A 22694-nucleotide genomic window follows, 5' to 3' on the forward strand; every position below is an offset into this window, starting at 1 on the left:
AAGTCTGGAAACTGGCTTATGAACTAAGCTTCTCTATTGCTATGATCCAATGTAGAGTTTCTTTTCACTTCTTCAAGATTTTTTTCTGCTTATACAGATGAAACAAAAACATAGTAGGCTCCTTGTCTATTTCATTTCTGAAAACAACATGATTGATTTGCCAGTTCCAAAGGTCCGTTCAAGTCATGCCACCATAAAGATCACTTTGCCTGTGTTGTTCATTACAAGCTAGCCATTATAGAAATTACATTGCCCATGCTCCCCATTACCATAACTATGTTTACCCTGGCCCTGATGATTCAATACTGACACCTGACTCCTGACTCTCTGGGTCCCAATTAAATCAATTGCATTTAATTCATTCAGTTGAACAGCAGTGTCTCCAACCCTAAGGTCTGGCACAAGAAGAAGAGCAACCACAGAGCTCCTCAAATGTGCTGGTGCCCTTGTCACCATTTTATATCTCAGAGCATTAGTGAAGGGTGTGTGTTCTGGGCCTTCCCACTGTGGAGGACTAGGATTTACACAGTGCACCCATTCTAGCGCTGCAAATGCCCTGAGTCTTAAAATCCCTTTGTCAACCCTAAGCCAAGGGATATCTGGCATATCCAACTCCTTTTCAGTAGGCCAGCTTTTGATAAGCACTTCATTCAACCATTCAATCAAACTTTTGACACTCTACACGGTGTGAGCTTCTTTTTTTTAACATGCAAACATATTTTTATTTATGAATAGTTTCAAAATATTCACTATATTAAGTGAGAGCAATATAAGAATTTTAGTTTACATAATGATAATATAGAATATATATTTAAAGGCAATATGTTAGTACTAGATCTGTATTAAACCTAGAATCTCCATTTAGTGGGACCATACAGGTAAATTTAGTCTGACCTAGTTTATGATTCTTCTACCACTATCCAGCATCCAAGGCAGAAATGGCAATACTGCAGGGGATAGAGCTGTATCCTCTACTAAGGATGGAGAGACTACTTCATCAGGTGAGATAAAACCTTCAGTACCTGAGGGTTCAGAGTTCTCAGTCTCAACAGTGTCCTCCCACATATCTCCTTTCCATGTTAGAGGATTCTATCCTTAGCTATCGCTGTCCTTACTATAGCCACTGACATACTTCAAGGCTGAGACTTAAATCTTCACTGTAATCCATCCAACACAACAGCTTGAGTTTAATTTCCTGCAATTTGAGCTCTAGAAAGAAGATTTTCTTTTGGAGCACACTTAGAAAACTTTAGATTGTTTATATAAATCAGGAGCCAGTTCTCTTTTCTGTTGCTGAGTTTATGCTTCTCCATTGTCAGTTTGTTTAGAGCTTCTAGCAGCAACCGACCAGATTTTATTATTTATCCACAAATTGTCAGTTTTATACATACAGTTAGTAAACTGCTTCTTACCTACAGAAAACCCTTCAAATATTTCTAACCATGGACTGTCCATGTTCTCCATGCTGCTAGGGGACTCTTCAGTAGCTATAGTTGTAAGACAGTTGCAAAACATGTTATAAATACTTTTAAAAATTATTCCTTCAATTCTGCTTCTCAAGAGCCACACCTGGCACTACACTCTGTATTAGTCATGGATCTCTAAAGGATATAAATATAATCAATTCTATATGATGGATCTATAATAATACATATGTTAAAAGGAGATTTATTTTTGGTCTGGATATTTCAACAATGGCTGTCTCCTGATAAAAAGCCAAGGGTCTGGTAGTTGTTCGGTGCACAAGACTAAATATCTCATCTGTACCAATCTGATGCTGGAGTCCTAGGAAAGTCTTAGAGGGTTTCCAGTCTTCAGTCTATATTCAAATCCAGAAGAAATGGGTTCTAATGCTAGTGAAGTATGCCTCGGCAATAGAACAGATGAGCTTGCCAGCAAGAATGAGAACCATCAGGCAAAACCCAATAACTCTTTTCATTTCCTTCTAGTTGAGTAAAGAGGCAGAACACAGAATGGGAAAAAGTCTGTGCTATCTATTCATATGACAGAGGGTTATTATCTAAGAATATAAAGAACTTTTTTTAAAAAAAGGATAAGTGCATCAAGAAAACAAATAGCCCAACTAAAATGGTCATGAAAATAATAGAGATAAAACATGAGCGGTGGAGAAATATTTTTAAAGGTGTTCAGAATCCTTACTCCTCAGGGAAATCCAAATTAAAACTTCTTTGAGATGTCATCATATCCCAGTCAGAATGATTAAGATAAAATGAAAACAGTCAAAGACTCTATGTTGAAATGAGGAGCTGTGGGCCGCTTTCCCGCCGCCCAGCTCCTGTCTAGTTTACACCCAAAATAATTACACGGAAACTGTATTCGTTTAAACACTGCCTGGCCCATTATTTCTAGCCTCTTATTGGCTAACTCTCACATCTTGATTCAGCCCATTTCTAATAATCTGTATGTCACCACGAGGTCGTGGCTTAGCGGGAAAGATTAAGCATGTCTGACCTGATGGCTGGCTCCATGGCGGCTCCCCCTACTCTGCTTTCCTCCTCCCAGAATTCTGTTCTGTCTACTCCACCCACCTAATTTTCTGCCCTATCAAAAGGCCAAGAGAGTCTCTTTATTTAACCAATGAAAGTAACACATAGACAGAAGACCCTCCTACACCAACTATCTCTCTCTCTCTCTCTCTCTCTCTCTCTATATATATATGTGTGTGTGTGTGTGTGTGTGTGTGTATAAACATAAAACAGATGACATCAAGTGACAATGATGCAGGGAAATGGGAACATGTATTCATTGCTGGTGGGCATGAAAACTAGTGCAACAACTTAGGAAATCAGTGGGGAGGTTCCTCAAACAGCTGAAAATAGATTGACAACATGATGCAGTTATGCCACTCTGGGAGATGTACTCAGGGGACTCTGTATATCTCATTACAGAGACTATCTGCTTCTCCATATTCAGAGTGGCTCGACTCACAATAGCCAGAAATGGGCACAGCCTAGATGTCAATCAACAGGTGAATGGGAATGAAAATGTGGTGCACTTATACAATGAAATGTTATTCAGTAGTTAAAAATAAAATCTGCAGGAAAATGAATGAAACTGTAAACAGTCAGTCTGAGAGAGATAATCCAACAAGAAAGACAAATACAGCATGTTAGATGTTAGATCTTAAGCTTTAGATATATATATGTATCATTTGGAATCTCCACAAGGGTTACATAGCTACTAAGGGACAATGTTGTAGGGTGGGATCTTTCAAGGGTGGGTAAATAAAATACAGTGTTATAAAAGGGGGAAGGGGAAAATGGAACAGGAGGTGGGGGATGAGAGGATGGGGTACAGGAGGGAACATGGGGAAGAATAACTAATACTAAAGGTGTTTGTTAAACTAGGTGGAAACCTACTCCTATAGAAGCTTCCTAAATTATGTAAATATATATGTGTGTATATATATATGTGAGTTTTATATATATAATAGAACACACATACATATATATTAATACACACACACACACACATATATATATATATATATATATGAGTCCAATCAAGTTATCCTATAATGGGAATTAATACCTCAACTAGACACCATTCACTACCAAATAATAATATCATTACCAAGAACTGGTTATCTCTTTTGGAGGAGTTGTTGACCAATAAGTTCCAGGTATTACATGTTATTTACAATGTTGTTGATTACTATTCAGGACTTTATAATAATACCCAATAAGACAATGCATATTTGAGTCATAGACCTGCTTGAAGACAGTGCATATTTGAGTCATAGATCTACTACAAGGAAATAACATCAAAACAACTCCTAATGACTTATTTCTATGCCTGTAGGGCAGTGCATTGCTCCAAGCTCTTCTTTCAGTAGCTGCTGATGAACTCAGATACAACTCATCAGCATAGAGACTAAGAGGCTTCAAATGCTCAACCCTAAATGGGAAGACCCTATCTCACTTTTCCCTTCAAGCGTTAGGATCTTTGAGGAAGAACAGGAGGCAAGATTTTCAGAAACAGAGGCAGTAAAGATTCAAAAAAATGGTGTTTTCTAAATACAGCATGGCAGATTTTATTATTTATCTACAAATTGTCAGTTTTATACTTACAGTTAGTATATTTCATATATGATTTCATAGAGATTATGGTAATATGCACAAGGCTGATGTAAACTCAATACATACAAAACTGGAGTATGAAGGAAAGAAAGTGGGCATGAAGTCCTACCCCTAGCTGAGAAGCTATTGACATTTGATTAATATTGGAAGTAAAAAGTTGGTTTTCTTTAGTAGTTAACACATGGTGTAGGAACCATTTTTCAGGACAGGCACAATGCCTGAAAGTAGGTGACGAACATAAACTGGACTTAAAGTGGGGTGAAGAGGGAGAGGAGGGGGAGGAAGGGGAGGGAAAAGAAAGAGATCAAGGGAGGAAGTGAGAGAAAATAAACTTGGTTGGGTAGGAGTTGGGGTGGATCTTGGAGGAGCTGGAAAAGGAGATGAATATGATCAAAATACATTATATGAAATTCTCCACTAAAGAATAAATGCATCATTAAAACATTTAAAAACAAACATAATAAGAGTAGCTATATTAATTTCAGACTGATAAACTTAGAACAAAATGATCAAGCTTAAAAAGAATGATATATCATCGTAAAGGGTCTAATTTACTGAGAGCATCCCAATTTTTAACTACACATTGCTTGCAACATTGCCAAACCACATGAAACAAGAACTGACTGAACCTCAAAGAGAAAAAGATGAGTTTAGCGTTCCAGCTGGAGACTGTAGTCTCTTAGTAATGGACCGATCCAGCAGTGAGAAAATCAGTGAGGACTGAAAATGAATTGAACATCACCATCAATCAACAGGATCTAATTGACATTTATAGAATAATTCATTCAGCAACAGCAGAACGAACAATCTTCCAATTTTACATACTTACCTTCACAAAAACAAATCATATTCTGGAGCCATAAAACATATTTAATGCATTTAAAATCATAAAACCAAAATTGCAATGTGTCTCTATTGGTTTTTTGTACCATTCAATCGAGTAATGAATGGATCCAGGCATTGGGTATCATCAGTGAATTCAGAAAAAGAAAATAATCTAGCTACAATCATCATGAAAGGCCAAAGCACAACTTGTTCTCAGAAGACTGAACTGAGTCCCTAGAACCAGCTGTTCTTTTGCAGAATGTAGACAAGACAGGGGATTGTATTGAGATGCCCAATGCCTTTGTGACATAAACAAGAGGAAACTCTACAAGCAGAGGAGCTCAGATTCTTTACTAGATCAGTTCAGAGAAAGAGATGGAGGAGCTATCCTAAGAGCAAAAGCTAACAACAGTTTGAAAAACTAAACAGACTTATAGTAGTCTTGAGTGTATGTACTTGGATGGCAAAGCTGGAAAGAAATGCAAAGGAACACCTATTACAAAAATCAACATGCTTTAGAAAGAAATTAGCATTCCTTTAGAGGTAAGGGTTGCCTGTGCTTTGGGAGAAGCTTTAAGGAGTTGTTTCAAAGTATTGTTTCTCAGATGACTACTGTGACAACTCCTTTTGACTTGCAATCATAGTAAACTTATCTGAACATTTGCTCTGGCCTGGTTTTCCGTTTCATTTAGAAAACCAAATCAATCAATTCACACAGAAACTTCAGCAATATAGCATGGCGAATATGTCCAGAACCTGGAAAGGCAGAAAGTACATTAAGTGTGAAAACTGGGGCTCTCTTTTGTTCTCTCCGGGCCATAAGCAAGTGTAGCACCTTGCAATGAGTTTCCCAGTCTTTGGCTTCTCTGCTCAGCAACAACATTTATCACAAATGTCACTTCTGGAAAGATGACAGAGGAATCTGAGTAGTGCTGGTGAGCCAACAAAGTGTTCCTCTCCAGGTTAGGGGTGCAGAATCTAAAGAAAGACTGGAGTCTGGCTGGGTTCACCTTCTCCCATTCCTGTGTGTTCCAGAGAGAAGATGGGATCTCCAGAATACCCTCCTTTTTGTGGAGTGTTTCTTGGTTTCTTGACTTACAATAGCCTGGCATTCTCTTCATATTGTTCAATGAATTTCTGGGGTTTATAATACTACTGTTTGTGTATTTTTAAATGCCAAGTTGTGTGATATCAAAGCAATCTTTTCGTTAAATTTGAGGGCCCCTGGGTTAATCGGAAAACACTGTCTTAGTCAATGCTTACTGGCCAAATGCTTGACTGTACAAATTATTACCTAACAGGATCCAGTCTGTTTAAAAAGAATAAATAATTCCAGCTTCAGTGAGATGGCATTTGAAAAGTAAAGCCTTGGAAGGAACCTCTTGTGTATGAATCTTGCATGTTAGATACAGCCTTGACTGCTCATGGTCAAACCCATCAACACTGCTTCTTGGTATAGATTTGACGATGGATATCCATTGTATATGGGGAATATGTTCAGACTCATGCTTTCTGTATACCAGTCATCAAAATGTGGTATTATTATCACGCTATCAGAGAATTGTCAAGCCATGGGATTTGAGTGGTTATCAGTCATGGAATGGATAGCTGCAGAGACCTGATAGTTTAACACTGTGTTTGCACACAAGCCTGGCTTTGCATCTGCAGAATATTAAAACCCCAGGTGTTCTCCCTGGAAATACTGGCTTTGATCTAAACTTTTTGTGACTACAAAGTATTAAGTTCTACGAATTAACAGATTCAGTCATAATGGCTCAAAGATGTGACTGGGGATGTTGGAGCACTCTTCTTGTGCAAACTGAGAAGACCAAGTTTGTGTACGGCTAGAGTTGGAATATCCCATTGTTTCAGGAAGTTTCTTCTGGACTAATGCATTCAAGGGACTGAGAAGAAGGATGGTACTAAGTATGTATTCGGTATTAGCCACATAACACATTATTAGCTTTTTATATGTCATTGACAACATGTGGTATCAGCCCCATCTTAGTTATTAGGACTGAGAGTAATTTTCTGCTAAAATTCCACCGGTAGATTTCATAGCCAGCCTAACTGCCTATCTGTGTGTTCATATACATGTATGCACATGTGTATGTATGCATGTGTTTGTGTACCAAAGCTCTGAGATTTAAAAAAAATTATTTGACTCGGAGTAATTGTACATATTAATAGGGTAGAGTGTGATATTTCAATAGATGTATACAATGTGTAATGAACAGATCAGAGTCATTAGCGTACCTTTAATTTTATACTTTGATCTTGTGAGCCAATGAGCTCCTGCCTGTGTTTAGCCAGTGATGACTGAACATTTATCTTTTGCAAGTTCTACAATTGACCAACCACCCCATTTGTTCAAGATTCTCCCATATTTAGCTGTGAAAGGCATATATCGCAGGGAAGCTACGGGTGGACTAAGATCACTGTATTTACAGTGGAAGAATTTTGGTTAGTTTGCTTCCTCTTTGAATTTTCTGGAATGTCTCTTCATGTTCTCACACAAGGCTCTTAAATGAACCACACCAAGATGAGCCAAGTCACATGAGGTTCTGAGGACATGCCCCACATGTGTTCTGGGATGCCATCCTGGCCTCCACTAGCCTCCATCCTCACCACCTGTCTCTCTGTTTCACTTGTCTTCCTTGCCTAACACACCTTAGCATCATAACTTTGTTACCCTATGTGGGAATGGCACCACCAGCTTTGTCTTTAGAAGTCAGGTTAACAGCACATGGCTTCTCACAAACTACTTGGCTCTTTGCTATAGAAAACCAAAAACGTTAAACAACTCTATTTTCCTGTTGTTACTCTTGAGTTGATCTTCTTACTGTAAGCGAAAGACTACCTTAGAAGGAGTAAGGTAAATAAACCAACGATCCTCTTGGGCTTTTTTCTACATAACAGATTCTCTCATGGTCCTCAGGTAAGGATGCTGCTGCATCCTTTGTTGAATGTGGAGCCTTTTGAATGTGGGATTCCTCTGTATGCTGTGAATATGTCTTATTGCCATTGGATAATAAAGAAGCTGCTTTCAGCCAATGACTTAACAGAGTAAAGCCAGGAAGAAAATCCAAACAGAGATGTAGAGAGAGACTAGGTAGAGTCAAGGAGACGTCATGCAGCTACCAAAGAAGACAGACATCCCCAGAAGCTTACCCATAAGCCTCGAGCCTTGTAGTAAGAAACAGAGTAATGGGAATGGGTTAATTTAAGATGTAAGAGCTAGTTAATAAGAAGCCTGACCCGCTGGGCGGTGGTGGCGCACGCCTTTAATCCCAGCACTTGGGAGACAGAGGCAGGAGGATCTCTGTGACTTCAAGGCCAGCCTGGTCTACAAAGGGAGTTCCAGGACAGACTCCAAAACCACAGAGAAACCCTGTCTCGAAAAACCAAAAAAAAAAAAAAAAAAAAAAGAAGAAGCCTGAGCTTATAGGCCAACCAGTTTTTTAACTGATATCTTTTCTGTGTCCTGGAAATGAACAAGAAGCCTCTGCCTACAGCCTTTTATTTTTTTCAAAATATGTTTTTTTTTCTGTTTATCCCTAGGTATTCTGAAACTTGCTGTATAGACTAGGCTGGCCTTGAACGGGGAGATCTTCCTACCTCTGCCTCTCTAGTACTGGGATTAAAGGTATATGCCACCACTGCTCTGCTCTTCAGAGGAATCTTAACCCCACCTGTCCTGGATGTGAATGTTGAATATGGGACTTTCTAAGGACCAGGAATCTATGGACTTCTTATCCAGGTTCTGCTGGAATGACTTACCTAGATCTGTTTTGACAAACAGGTTCCTTTCTGGTAGGCTGCAATTTGCCTTTGCTCCTTTGCCAAAGCTCCCATGTTAAATTCCAGACATAGATCCTACATCACTACATTTCCTGCTAAGGAAATTCTTACCATTCCAGAGCAGCCATTAGGCTCCTAACTGTTGGAGTGGTCACCTTGAGGCCATTGATAGCTCTTAGTTCATCAGTTGTAGGATAGGAGGGATCATGACATAGATACCTGTACTGCAGCCTGGGACAAGATGGCAGCCACAGACTGTTAGCTCAGTGGTGAGGAAAAGAATGAAACAAAAAATCAGAGTCCACACACCACAAGACTAGAACAGCTAATAAAAATGATCAAATCTCAGAATTGTATGGATTCATGTGTATAATAAACTGCAAATCTAGCAGTTTAGAAATGCAGGTAATGTGCTATATATTGACAAAAATAGTCAGAAGAAGTTGGGTTGGAAGCTGGGATTGCTTTTACTAGCTGACCTTGTGAAATTTGCACCATCTTTCTTTCCTGTGAAATGCAATGTGAGAAAACTTGACTTTGAGGTTGCCATGAAGAATAATCTCTATAGCTGTCATAAGTGCCTGGAACACAATAGGGTCTTCACAACCACTGTTTTCTACCTTGGACTTAGGCACTTCATTCTCCTGTCTCTTTGTCCTCAGCTGTCCCAACACACCATGATACAGCATGAAACGGACTTTTCAGTCAATGATCAATTCTGCTTTGGATAGAGTACAAGCTGCTTGGATCGGGTTCCCGGTAGCCTTTCATCAATTTCAAGTCTCTTATGTAATACAAGCACATGATCAGAAATCTCCTACCTTAAAGCTGAATCATCAATCTCACCAGTAATGGGATATAGAAAAAAAAAACGTTTTCCCCTGGAAGATCACAAAAAGGTCACCATCTTGTTTTCCCCGATAGATTTTCTGTCATATTAAATACTAATGTTCTGCTGGGAGGAGAGATTACTGTCCTTCTGAGAATAATAGCCATCGCTGTAGCTGTGAGCTCCAAATGTTCGTTGGCATCTATCCTTTGGAACCACAGATGAACAAAAGCACACAGCATTCAGCTTGTAGGAAAGTCACTTTCAGTTTACATAGTTATCCCTCCTTTATGTTAATTAACAATTTTGTCCTCTACCCATCCTCTCATTTTCCAGTCTACCCTCCACCCTGACATTTAAAAGTTGCACAAGTTCCATTCAGAGGAAGCTTTTCAAGCTATTTTTCTACACGTGTTAGTATATACATGAGATAGAGTTGTGTATGTATATTTGATATATAAAGGGATTTTATTTAATTAGTTGCATGCATGTTGATATATGTAAATAAAATTCTGTACTTTGAAGCCTGATATCTTCATTGCATAACATCTATATATCATTGTTTGTTTCAGTCAGAAAGGTCACCCAGGTTAACTCCAGATCTTTGCTATCATAAGTCTGTCTGTATGTTACTGTGACTTTGTTCATGGGATATGTGCAGATACAGATCTAATTTCATTCATCTTCATGTGGACAACTGTAGTGATGAGGTGAGAAGGTCTGATTTTCATCCTGCCCAGCTCCCGCATGGTTAGCTTTACACCCGAAATAACAACACACAAATTGTATTCTTTTAAACACTGTTTGGCCCATTAGCACTAGCCTCTTATCAGCTAATTTTCACATCTTGATTAACCCATTTCTAATAATCTGTGTAGCAACACAAGGAGGTGGCTTATCGGGGAAAGATTCAGCATGTCCGACCTGGCGGCTGGCTCCATGGTGGCCTGCCCGAGGCATCTGCCTGACTCTGCTTCTTTCTCCCAGAATCCTGTTTTGTCTACTCCGCCTATCTAGGCTGCTGTCCCATCAAAAGCCAAGGCAGTTTCTTTACTAACCAATGAAATTAACACATAAACAGAAGACACACCTACATCAGACAACCAGTGCCCCAGCACCATTTGTTGAAGGTATTTTCTTTACTCCAACTTATGTTTGGCATCTGTGTCAAACATTAAGTGGCTAAACTTATGTGTACTCATGTTTGTGTCTTCAATTTTGTTCTGTTTTTATGCCTATACAGTACTGTTTTTACTACCATGGCTCTGTAATATATTTTAAAATGTGGAATGGTGATTCCTCCAGCATTGTGTTGTGCCCAGTAAGGATTTTTTCAACCCTCTGGTATCTTTTTGTGGTTCTATTTGAATTTTATGGCATTTTTCTCCTATTTCTGTGAAGAATGAGATGTGGGTTTTAATTGGGATTTCTCTTCATCTGTAAAGAGCTTTTGGTAAAACGATAATTTTCACAGTATTCATTCGACCAATCCGTAAGCATGAAACATCTTTTTCTCTTTTCTGGTGTCTTTCTCCATCTCTTTCTTCATAGGTTTAAATATTTCATTGTAGAGGTCCTTCACTTAATTGGTTCAATTTATTCCTAGATATTTTACTTACTTTAAGACTATTGTGAATGGGAATATGTCCATGGTATCCTCCTCTGTTAAGTTTGTTGTTGGTGTGTAGAAAAGCTATTGATTTGTGCAGTCTGATTCCATATCCTACCACATTGTTGAAGCTTTTTGCTTCTAGGAGTTTTCTGGTAGAAATTTTGTGAATCTCTAACGTATAGTACAATATCATCTACAAATACAGAGAGTTTGACTTCTTTCTCTGTTAGTATCCCTTTGATTTCTTTCTCTTGTCTTCTTGCTCCATATAGTACTAGTAGCATGAAATTAAAAAGGGTGGAAAGATTGGACACTCTTGTCTCATTCCTCAATTCCATGGGATTGCTTCAAACTTTTCTCCCTTTAGCATAATGTTGGCCATGGGTTTCTTTATATAGTTTTTATTGTGCTGTGTTCCCTCTAGCAGTATATTTTGTGGTACTTTTATCTTGATGGCATGTTGGATTTATTTTCAAAGGCTTTTTTCCCTGCATCTATTGAGATGATCATGAGATTTTTGCCAGTAAGTCCTTTTCTGTTGCTTATTAAACTTATTGAATTGAATACATTGAATCATTTTGTATTTCAGTGATAGAGCCAACTTGGTCATGGTGGATAATCTTTTTGATGTGTATGTATTCTGTTAATATTTTATTGAATTTTTTTGGTCTCAGTTCATTAGGGATACTGGCCTGTGGTTTTCTTTTTTGTAGTTGTGTCTGTATCTAGTTTACGTGTTAAAGTGATACCGGCTCCACAGACAGAGCTTTTGTGTGTTCCCTGTGTTGGTCTTTCTCTTTCTTCTTCCAAAATTATTTTAAGAAGGGATGGTTATAGACCTTCTTTGAATATCTGGTAGAATATCTGGTGAATTCTTCTGGTCATGAACATTTTTAACTGAAAAATTTTTATTACTATTTGAGTCTTCTCATTTGTTAGGGATATGTTTATGTTATTTACTTCTTCTTGGTTTAATTTTGGTGGTTTATCTGGATCTCAAGATTCATCTATTTATTTTAGGTTTTCGAGCTTAACAGAGTGCATATTTTAAAAAATATTCCTGTATGATATTCTGAATTTCTTTGGTGTCTAGTTCCATGTTCATTTCTGATTTTGTTTATTTGGGTCTTCTCCTTCTTTCTTTTTGTTATTTGTGAGAAAAGTTTTTCGATTTTGTTTTATCTTCTCAAATAACCAGCTCCTAGGTTGGTTGAGTCTTTGTATTATTTTCTTTGTTTCTATTTAATTGATTTCTGCCCTAATTTTTTTTATTTCTTGCCACTGACTAGTTTATGCTTGACTTGTTTGTGTTTTTACAGTCTTTCTTTTGATTGTATCACTAAGCTATTTATTTGCGGTCTTTTTGGTTTTTTAATGTATGTATTTAGAGCTATATATTATCTTCATAGGACTGCTTTCTAAGTGCCCCAGAGATTTTGTTGTATTGTATTTTTATTTTCATTTTAATTTACTTCCAGGAAATAATTTATATTTTCTTGATTTCTTCTTTGATCCATTTCTCATTCAGCAACAAGTTACTTAACCTCCACGAGTTTGCATATTTCTAGATGTTTTGATTTTACTGTTAATTTTAAGGTTTTTTTTGCATTGTAGTCAGATAAAATATAAAGAATTATTTCAATCATTTTGAATTTGTAAAGATTTGCTTTGTGTCTCAGACTGTGTTCTATTTTAGAAAATATTCTATTTGCTGCCGAGTAGAATGTGTATTCTTTAGTTTGGGATAAAATATTCTGAAAAAAATATTCTGTAGATATCTGCTAAGTTTGTTTGATGTAGGATGTTAATTAATTCTATTGTTTCTGTGGTTTTGTTTTGTTTTTTTGTCTGGATGACCTGCTTTTTGAAGACAGTAGGGTATGAAAATCACCTACTATTAACGGATTGATGTTCATCTGTGTATTTAAATCCAGTAGTAGATTTTTATGAAATTGGGCAACCCCAGTTTTGTTGCATATTTGTTTAAAATAGTAATATCTTCTTGGTTAACAGTTACTTGCTTAGAATGAAGTTTCTGTCTTTAGTTTCTTTTTCTTTGATTAGTTTTCATTTGAAGTTTATTTTTCAGATATTAGGATAGGAACATCTTTTTATTTCCTGGTCCCATTTGTTTGGAGTCCCACCCATTATTTCCTCTAGTGCAGTGCCTATCTTTAAAGCTTGGGTGTGTTTCATGTAGGCTACAAATAGATAGACATATTTCTTGATCCAGTCATTGAGTCTATGTCTTTTGGTTGGAGAATTGAGGCCATTTCAAGACATTATTGAAATGTGCATGTTAATTGTGGTCATTATATTGTTGACTTTTGTGTTTTTGTGTACTCAGTGGTATTTTGTCTTTTAATAAGTTTGGTCTTGTATATCTTTCTACAGTCTTTCTTCTATGCTCATTCCTCACTTCAGCCTGAAATATCATTTAGTGTTTTTTCTTTAGGTATTTTGTTGGATATAATTGGTTTAAGGATAGTTTTGTCATGGAAAATTTTTCTTTCTCTTTCAAATACAGCATATAGTTTTGCTGGGTATAACATTTTAGGTTTACTGCCACAGTCTTTTAGGACTTGGAACGCATTGCTACAGACCCCTCTAGCTTTGAAAGTTTCTTTGAAATAACAATTATTCTGATGATTTTCCTTTATATGTCTCTATTAGTTGGGTTTTCATGACCATGGCAACTCCTATCAATGACAACATTTAACGTGTTGGCTCACTTACAGTTCAGAGGTTTAGTCCATTATCATCATGGGGAGCATGGTAGCATGCAGGCAAATGTGGTGCTCTAGCTGATGGTGCTACATCTTGCAGGTAACAGGAATTCAACTAACTGTCATACTGAGGGAAACTTGAGCAAAAGAGATTTCAGAACCTGCCCTCATAGTAACACACTTCCTCCAACAAGTCCACACCTCCAAATTGTGCCACTTGTTTGGGGTCCATTTTCCTTCAAACCACTACAACATGACTTTTTTTTCTCTCTCTCTTGCAGGTTTCAATATACTTTCTTTTTTATGTAAACTTAGCATGTTAATTGTTATCTACCATGAAGATTTTCGTTTCTGGTTTTGTCTACTTAATGTTCTATGTGCTTCTTATATGACCATGTCTTAATTCAGGGGACTTTTCTACAACAATCATGCTAAAGATTGAATTTATGTCATTAATTTCAGATTTATCTCTACCTATAATTCAAGTTTGTTTATTTGTTTTTGTGGTGTCCCACCATTCCTCCATGTTTCTCTGCTTCTTTTTTTTAAAATTTTCATGTTCCTTGTTATTTGATCTAGATCCCCCTGTCTTGAAAGCTGATATTCTTTATTCTGCTTGGCTCATTCTACTCGTAAGGCTTTCTTTTTAGTTTTCTAGTTGGGACATTTATTTCAGCTTGAGCCTTCCTCGGAGTTTCTATTTTCTGATTAAATTCTGTTCTCAAGTCTGGGCTTGTCTCTGTCACTTCCACCCGTCTTACGTTTATGTTTTCTTGAACATCTCCCAAGTGTTTATTCTTTCTTAAGCTCTCGTTCCTTGATTTTGCTGAACTGTTTCTCTGTGTTTCCTTTATATTCCTTTAATTCTTGGATGATGTTTATGATTGTTCTTTTAAACTCTGTTTCCTGCAGTTCATCAAGGTAGCTGTCATTGGTGAGCTTTTCTTCAGAGCTGGTGAGGTTTAGAGAGAAGATTCTGGCTTAGTATTTCATATTGTTGCTATTCTTGTGATGATCCCTGTGCATGTGGGCTGTCTTTGTTCATCCTAAGTTTGGTATGGATAAAGCAGGATGGTGAAGAAGAGAAGATGTAGGGGTGGGCTGGGTGAAGAGGTTGGAAAAGGCTTGGGTGAGGAAATCAGGTGGACAGAAGGGACTGGGCTGGTGTACAGGATGTGCTTCTTGTTCCATGCTGGGAGTGTGGGGATAGATAGTCCTGAGTTGTAAGGTTGGTATGATTTTGGAGAATTATGTGGTTTAGGTACATGGGAACCTGGCCCAAGCCTAGACCTCTTTTGCAGTGCATGGTGGTGAAGGCCAGACTAGTCTAGGGCACTGAATGTGAGAACCAGACTAGATTTGGCTGTCTGTAACAAGCAAGCAAACAAATAGTAATGGAGTATTTCCCAGTCTAATTCCTTGGAGGAGAACTTGGGAAAGCTGGGTATGTAGTGGGGTTCCAGAAATGGTGCAAAGGAACCTATGGGTGAATGCAAGTTTCCTGACCGAAACCTGGAGGTTGGCCATGGTGCGGGCCTATGTTCCAAACTAGGCTAGGGCAATGTCTATGGGCCCCAGGCTGCATGTGATAGGTTGTAGGAAAACTGGTATGGAGTGTTGAAGTGTATTCACTGGGCCAGACCTTGGGGAGTATTGGGAAGTCTTGGTATGGTATAGGGTAGTGGTGGCAGCCCATATTTATCTTTGAAATGCAGAAATCGTCAGCTCTGAAGGAGTCAGAACTGTCTTTAAGAGTATGTATTTTGGTTCTTAGTTAAGAAAATTTTCTATGCTTGACTTCACAAGAACATTCTGCCTCTTTTCCTATTGGCTAAGATTTATATTTCTTATAAAACTTTAAACTTTCTGATACATTCTGTTTTGCATGTGTAAGAAGGAACCAGCTTCATTGGTCTCTATGTTTATTTGGTTTCATTTGTCTATTGCTCTATTCCAAGGACACCCTCTACAGTGTAATATAACCATTATTATATCCTATGTTCTGAGCATACATGTGGCTCTTTGGGGGTGATCCAAACTGATTCATAGATCTTATTTTAATTTGAATAGCTGTGAACATATTTTGAGATAGGAGATCACTTATATATCCCAGGCTGGCCTGGAACTTACTATATAGCTCAGAATGACCTTAAACTCATGATTCTCAGACTTCAGCCCTGAGTGCTGAGATTGTAGGCCTACACTACCATGCCTGGACTTACATGTTAATTTAAAGTACTTGAACCACCCCATCTTATGCTGTGTTTCCACAGCTTGTTTAACAAATTTTGAATGTCTAAAATCCATTTCTTTTTAATGTAATATTTTAATTAGGCTTTTGAGAAGTTCATGCATGCCTGCTCACCTGAACCAGCAGGACTAAGGGTCCTGAACAGTGGGATGTTGAGTGGGAGACTCAGGAATAGGAAGGAAAGAAGACAGAGCCATAATTGAGACCAGGAGGTTTTGCATAAGCTTTATGCCAAGTTATTTCATTAAGAACTATAGCATCATATATACTATTTTCAGGGGGAAAATTGCTAAGCTTAGCAGAGAACTAAGCCAGACAATGTTGGCAAAGAGAACAAGGGATACCCCAGACACTGCATACAAACTGATAACCACAGCCCAGTGGGAAGAGTTGTGTTGTAGGAGGGGGTCCCTTTGTTTTGTCCCGGTGCCCGGCTAGCTTACACCCAAAATAATCACACGGAAACTGTATTCATTTAAACACTGCCTGGCCCATTAGCGCTAACTTCTCATTGACCAACTATTACATCTGAATTTAACCCATCTCCATTAATGTGTATCACCACGTGACTGTGGCTTACCGGCAAGATTCTAACCAGCGTCCATCTCGGGCAAGAGAACCATGGCGTCTGCCACTCTGCCCTTCTTCCCAGCATTCAGTTCTGTCTTCTCCACCTACCTAAGTTCTGCCCTATCAGGCCAAGCAGTTTCTTTATTAATTAACCATTAAAAGCAACACATAAACAAAAGGACCTCCTACATCAGAGTTAGGTCCCCAGATGGTGTAACCTTGACCCCTGCAAAGGCACTGGTTTAAGTGTTAGCTGGACCTTGCCAAATTCATTCCTGGAGAAGGACCTAGAACTAAAGTTCCCTTTGTCCTTTCATCAAAGCCTCTGAGAAGGTCTTAGATTGCTCTGGCTCGCTATAGCATACAATGCATTTTGATTGTATTCATTCCCCACTCTTCCCCCAACTGCTCCCAGGTCCTCCTCTTCCTACCTCCTTCCAACTTTATATCATTTTAATAGCCTCCTCCTTCCTATTTGTGCTGACTATATACTCAAGTCTATGGGTTTGTCCACTGGAGTGTGGTTGACTTTACATGGGCTATACCTTTAAAGAAAAATTGACTCTCCGTCTTAAATCGTTATCCTACACAGCTCTCCAGCTAGACTGTGAGCTTCAAATTTTTGATATCTTTTATGTTTGAAAAGCCGAAAATGATATTATATGGGGGCTCACCTACTCTAGACCAACAGTTAGGGAGCCTGCATAGGTCCCACTTAGGCCCTTTGCATGTGTGTGACAGTTGTGTAGCTTGGTCTATTGGTGGGGCTCAGGACCTGTCCCTGGCACTTGAATTGACTTTTGGGAACCCAATCCCCAATCTGGGTTGCCTTGTCCAATCTTGATGCCTGGGGAGGAGCTTGCTCCTGCCTCAGCTTGATGTGTCATGCTTTGTTGACTCCCATGGGAGGCCTGCCCCTTTCTGAATGGAGATGGAGGAGGAGTGGATGGGAGGGTAAAGGGAGGTGGAAGGAGGCAACAGGAGGAGAGGAGGGAGGAGAAAGTGTGGTCAATTTGTAAAAGAAATGAAAAAAATTAAAAAATAAAAATTAAAAGCCCCGATGAACAGTCACTTTCAGTCAATACTAATTTGCATGTTCTAATAACTTCTCAGCTAGGGGTGGAAGTGCTTGAGCCACACCCATTCCACAATGGAATATAGATTGGCTTGATATTGTACAGGGAGTCACAGAGGCTGTGAGTTCCTGGATGTAGCAGCCCTGCTAGACATAGAAGATGTTTTGTGGTCCTTCCCAACCTTTGACTCTTATGATCACTCACCCTCATATTCTGTTATGGTCTCTTGTTTAGTAAATTATGAACTCCAATAATGCATTTCTTAATTTTTTCTAATTAAGATGATTGCAGAAGCAACTCCTGGTTATTAGAAAGAAACTAAATATATATAATATATAACATATAATAAATACATATAATAACTTAATAATAATTAAAATAAAAATCACAAATAAGACAAAATATCTTTTAAACAAGGTAAGTTGAATTTTTAAGTTCAGTTCCTCTGAAATCAGAGGGGAAAAAAAAGACAGAAAACAAACTGCCCATGCAAAAGGATGAAGCAGAGCTGGCAATGCTCATGGAGACATATTTAAACATTTGAAAAGTAGGAGAGTGAGGATGCCATAGTCAGCAGTCCCCAGAGTGTTGAGCAGCCCTGGGCAGTAAAGTCCAATAATAAAGCGGAGGCTACCGCCGCTGCAGAATAAGTGCAGGATGCCTTTAAAACTCATTGAAAAACAGTCTTATAAATAAAGATGCAGTGAGAAAACAAATGTTTGATAATAGTGCAGAAGATAAGGAGTCGTTACCCTCACAGAAAGTGTCAAAAATACCAACAGATGAACTACAGTGGAGAGACAATCAATTTACAATTAGGGAGGGCTAATAATATCCAATAGCCAGCATTCGAACATATGAAAACAGAAGAAAATCGAATAATAATAATAATAATAATGTGTTAAAAACATGTATGTGATAGAACACTTGCTTACCAAGGTCTTGTATAAACAGGGTCTTCTCATTTGTTTCCTGCCTGCCCAGACCCTAATAATCACACAGAAACTATATTAATTACAACACTGGCCAATGACTCAAGCATATTTCTAGCTAGCTCTTATATCTTAAATTAGCCCATTTCTATTAATATGTGTATTGCCACCAGGCTGTAGCTTACCAGGTAAAGTTCTGAGCATCTTTCTCCTTTGGCAGCTTCATAACGTCTCTCTGACTCCACTTACTCTATATATCTCTTCTAGCCTGGCTATATTCTGCCCTTCCATAGACCAAAGCAGCTTCTTTATTAACCAATGGTAATAAAATATATTCAAAGCATACAGAGGGGAATTCCACATCAGCCTTGGATTTAATGTTGACACATACACACACACACACACACACACACACGCATACACACACACAATACCCACAATTAGGCATTAAGTAGCACTATAATGTTCGTTAGCTATTTTTAGCAAGTGTCTTCAGATTAAAAGGTCCTGTTTCATACCTGACACAGTATAAGAAAGAGAATTACCTAAAATTAACCACTGTGTTATTTTATAACACTGCAGGAAAAGGCCATAATGTGTACCCAAAAAATGACAATTCAAAAGCTGAGTCATTAAAATGTCCCCAAGCAAGAAATAATTCCTTCACTTTACTAAAGAAAAAAAATATTTCCAATCTAGACTTCTATACAACTCACCCACTCAATCTAAAATATATTTAGATATTAAAGTTTCAAAATATCTGTTTGCCCCCTGCTGTGTGGTACAACCTTCCTAAGATTTATTTTCTCTACTAGAATGTGAGAGCAATAATAATAAGCAGAGTTCCACAGAAGTTTGTATGAGACCTAACATAATAGTATAAGAAGCAAGAATTTCTAGGTCAGAGTAAATTGGGGGACGGTGGTTAGAAATCAAGTCAGGAGCTGATTGTACGCACCTTACCTCCGGGTAAGAGCCCGGAGGGACTGCTAATGGCTTGGAAACATTCCAGCTTACCTTTCCCTCTGAAAGAGAGGCTACACCTTGAATCTGGGTGTTTCCCAAAGGCCATGTGTGGAAGGCTTAATCTCCAGCTTGTCATTATTTTTTAAGATTCATTTTTGCTTTTTTTCAATTGTACACGTGTGTTTTTTCTCCCCCATTGCATCACAGCCCCTGTGATGTGAAGAGGCCTCTTCCAACATGTGATCTCTGCTGGACTGTGCTGCCAAAGTCCCAAAGCAACAGGGCAGAGTGACCACAACAGAGCCCTTTGACACTAAGCTATAAAGAAGCCAAGCCTGTCTTCCTCTTTGTGTGGATTGGGTAAGCTTAGTTGTTGTCATTTTCTCTCTCTCTTTTTCTCTCACAGTGATATAATGCTAAGACAAAAATGCAGTATTTATTTGGTAAATTTATGAAGGAGTTTAATTTAACATTCATTGATAATTGAAACTCATAAACAACCATAGAGAACTTAAATCTAAAACGCTAGATAATTTGGGAAGTTGTATGAGAAAACTTAAAATATCAATTCTGAGACAAGAAAGGAAAAAAAAGGCCAAAAGTAAAAATATTAAGACAATGTTCAAATTCTTCTTCCACCAAATATGCCTCAGACCCACGATGCCACGTGAGAATATCCTACTGCACTTGCAAGGAATTTGTAGCTCTGGGTTAGCACAATCTGTTCCAGAGAATGGAACTTGAAAATAAGCTTCCAAACTCATCTTGTGAGGTAATAACCTCGGTGTCAAAACAGAACAAATAAATTAGAAGCAAAGAAAAAATGACAAATTGATTTCACGGTGAACATTCACGCAGGAACCAGAGATATAGTGTTGGCTAATTAAACCCAATAGTGTAATTTAAAATTAATGAAACTGAATGATTATATAGGGTTTATCCCAGGAAGCAAAAATACATCCGGGAAGAGTCCCCATCGGAGTCTTTCCATATCAGGAACTGTCCCAGTGTGATGTCCAACTGAATAAACAAAAAAAAATGCACTTGCTTTTCTCAGGATGTTCATAAAATTACATTGAAAGTTCAGTGTTACATAAACTTAAAGCTCATGAAAAGTAATCGATGGAACAAATTAGATAATCTAACAAAATTGCCAAATAGGTAAAGAAATCATAAAAATAAACTGTGTTCCTCCAAAACAATAATAACCACTAAGAAAATATAATATCAAGATTTGGTTTGTAGTAGAAATTAAGTTTGTAAATATCTAGGATGATCTAGCAACCATCATTTGTGAGATCTGCATATAGAAAAAAGTCTCTCTAGTGAAGGTCCCACTTTTTAAATTCATTTACTTGAAGAACTCATAGATGCACACAAAACTGTAAGAAAAATTCTGCACATCCTTGAACAGCTCCCCTAACTGTTCCTGTACACCCAGGAGGCAGACACTAAGGGAGTCCACTTATTAGATTTGATCTTACTGTTTTACGTCTACATATATTCATGTATCTGTGTGCTTGTATGGACCTGTGTATGCTCTTCTACAGTCTGGTCATATGTGTAAGTTTAAGTCTCTACGTCAGCAACAAAGGCACAGAACACACCCACAGCGTCCTCGAGCTGACATTTGGTAGCCTTTCCTGCCTCCCCTCTCCACGACTCTGGCATCCCTAACTATTGGCACCCACTGGTCTGTCTGCCTTTTTATGATTGTCATTTAAATGATAAGATAAAGGGAAATCACTTAGGATTTTATCTTCGGGAACTGGGCTTTTGTGCACTCAGCATAATTCCCTTACGATCTGTCCAAATTGTTGGGTATTGATCAGTACTTTTTTTAAAAAAAGGTAACTTTTATCGCCTGAATTTGTAGTACAGATGCTCCACATTTCAGTTCACAATTTCCCCACTGACGGACATTTGGTTTGTTCCCGGTATAGTGTTTTAGAAATAGTTTCCATGAACACCCACGCTCAGGTATTATGGGAACATAAGATTTCATTTGCTAGAAATGAATGTGCGCTGGTTGGTTTTTTGTCAACTTGACAGAGACCTAGACTCATCTGAGAAGAGAGAATCTCGCTTCCCAGGAAAATGCCTCTGTACGTCTGCTTGTCTTCCAAAATCTCACACAACATTTTATTGCTCTCTGAGCACCCAATGGTTTTCACAGCCCACAATTCAACTGCTACCACACTCCTCGCAAAAAAATATGTGATCAGGTCTGTCATACTAATATCCCACTCGTGGTACTAATTTTGTTTTAGTTGAGGTTTCTAGTGCTGTGATAAAATGCATACCATGTCCAAAAGCAACTAGGAAAGGAAAGGGTTTATTTCACCTTATAGTTTGTAGTGCATCATCCATAGAAGTCGGGGCAGAAACCTGGAGGAACTCAAGCAGGGGAGGAATCTGGAGGCAGAAACTAAAGCAGAGGCCAAGGAAAAACGCTACTTATAGGATTTCTCTTTATAAATTTCTTATCCTGCTTTCTTACAGCAGCCAGAACTATCAGCCTAGGGGACGGCACTATCCACAGTGAGTTCGATCTGCCCACATCAACCATCAATCAAGAAAATGTTCCACCTGCTTTCCTATGGGTCTACCTAGTAGGGGCATGAGCCTATCTAGTGGGGGCATTTTCTCAGTCGTTTTTTTCTTCCCAGATGACTCTAGTTTGTGGCAAGTTGGCATCAATGAGCTAGCATTCCAGTCTTCTGTCTTCCCCAGATAGATTTTGACACCTCTCCAAGGCCAGAGGCCTTATACAATTAGGGAGGAACTAGATATAGCCAGATAAGAGGAGTGAGTGGATACTTGGGTAATAACCATGTATGCCCTTCATTTCTGTGAATGAGTATCAACAGTCAGCACACCCAGTTGGGATGATCTTTTGAGAGCTAGAATAGCTGAACTAATAAAAACGGAAGCTGCTTATCTCAAAAGACAGTGCCATGTAACACCAATTCCTATATAAAATAAAGTTGTATCTAAACTATATAT

The sequence above is a fragment of the Microtus oregoni genome, unplaced genomic scaffold (genome assembly GCF_018167655.1).
Source record: "Microtus oregoni isolate MIOR12 unplaced genomic scaffold, Mior012 000000F_ref0000247, whole genome shotgun sequence".
Classification (NCBI taxonomy): domain Eukaryota; kingdom Metazoa; phylum Chordata; class Mammalia; order Rodentia; family Cricetidae; genus Microtus; species Microtus oregoni.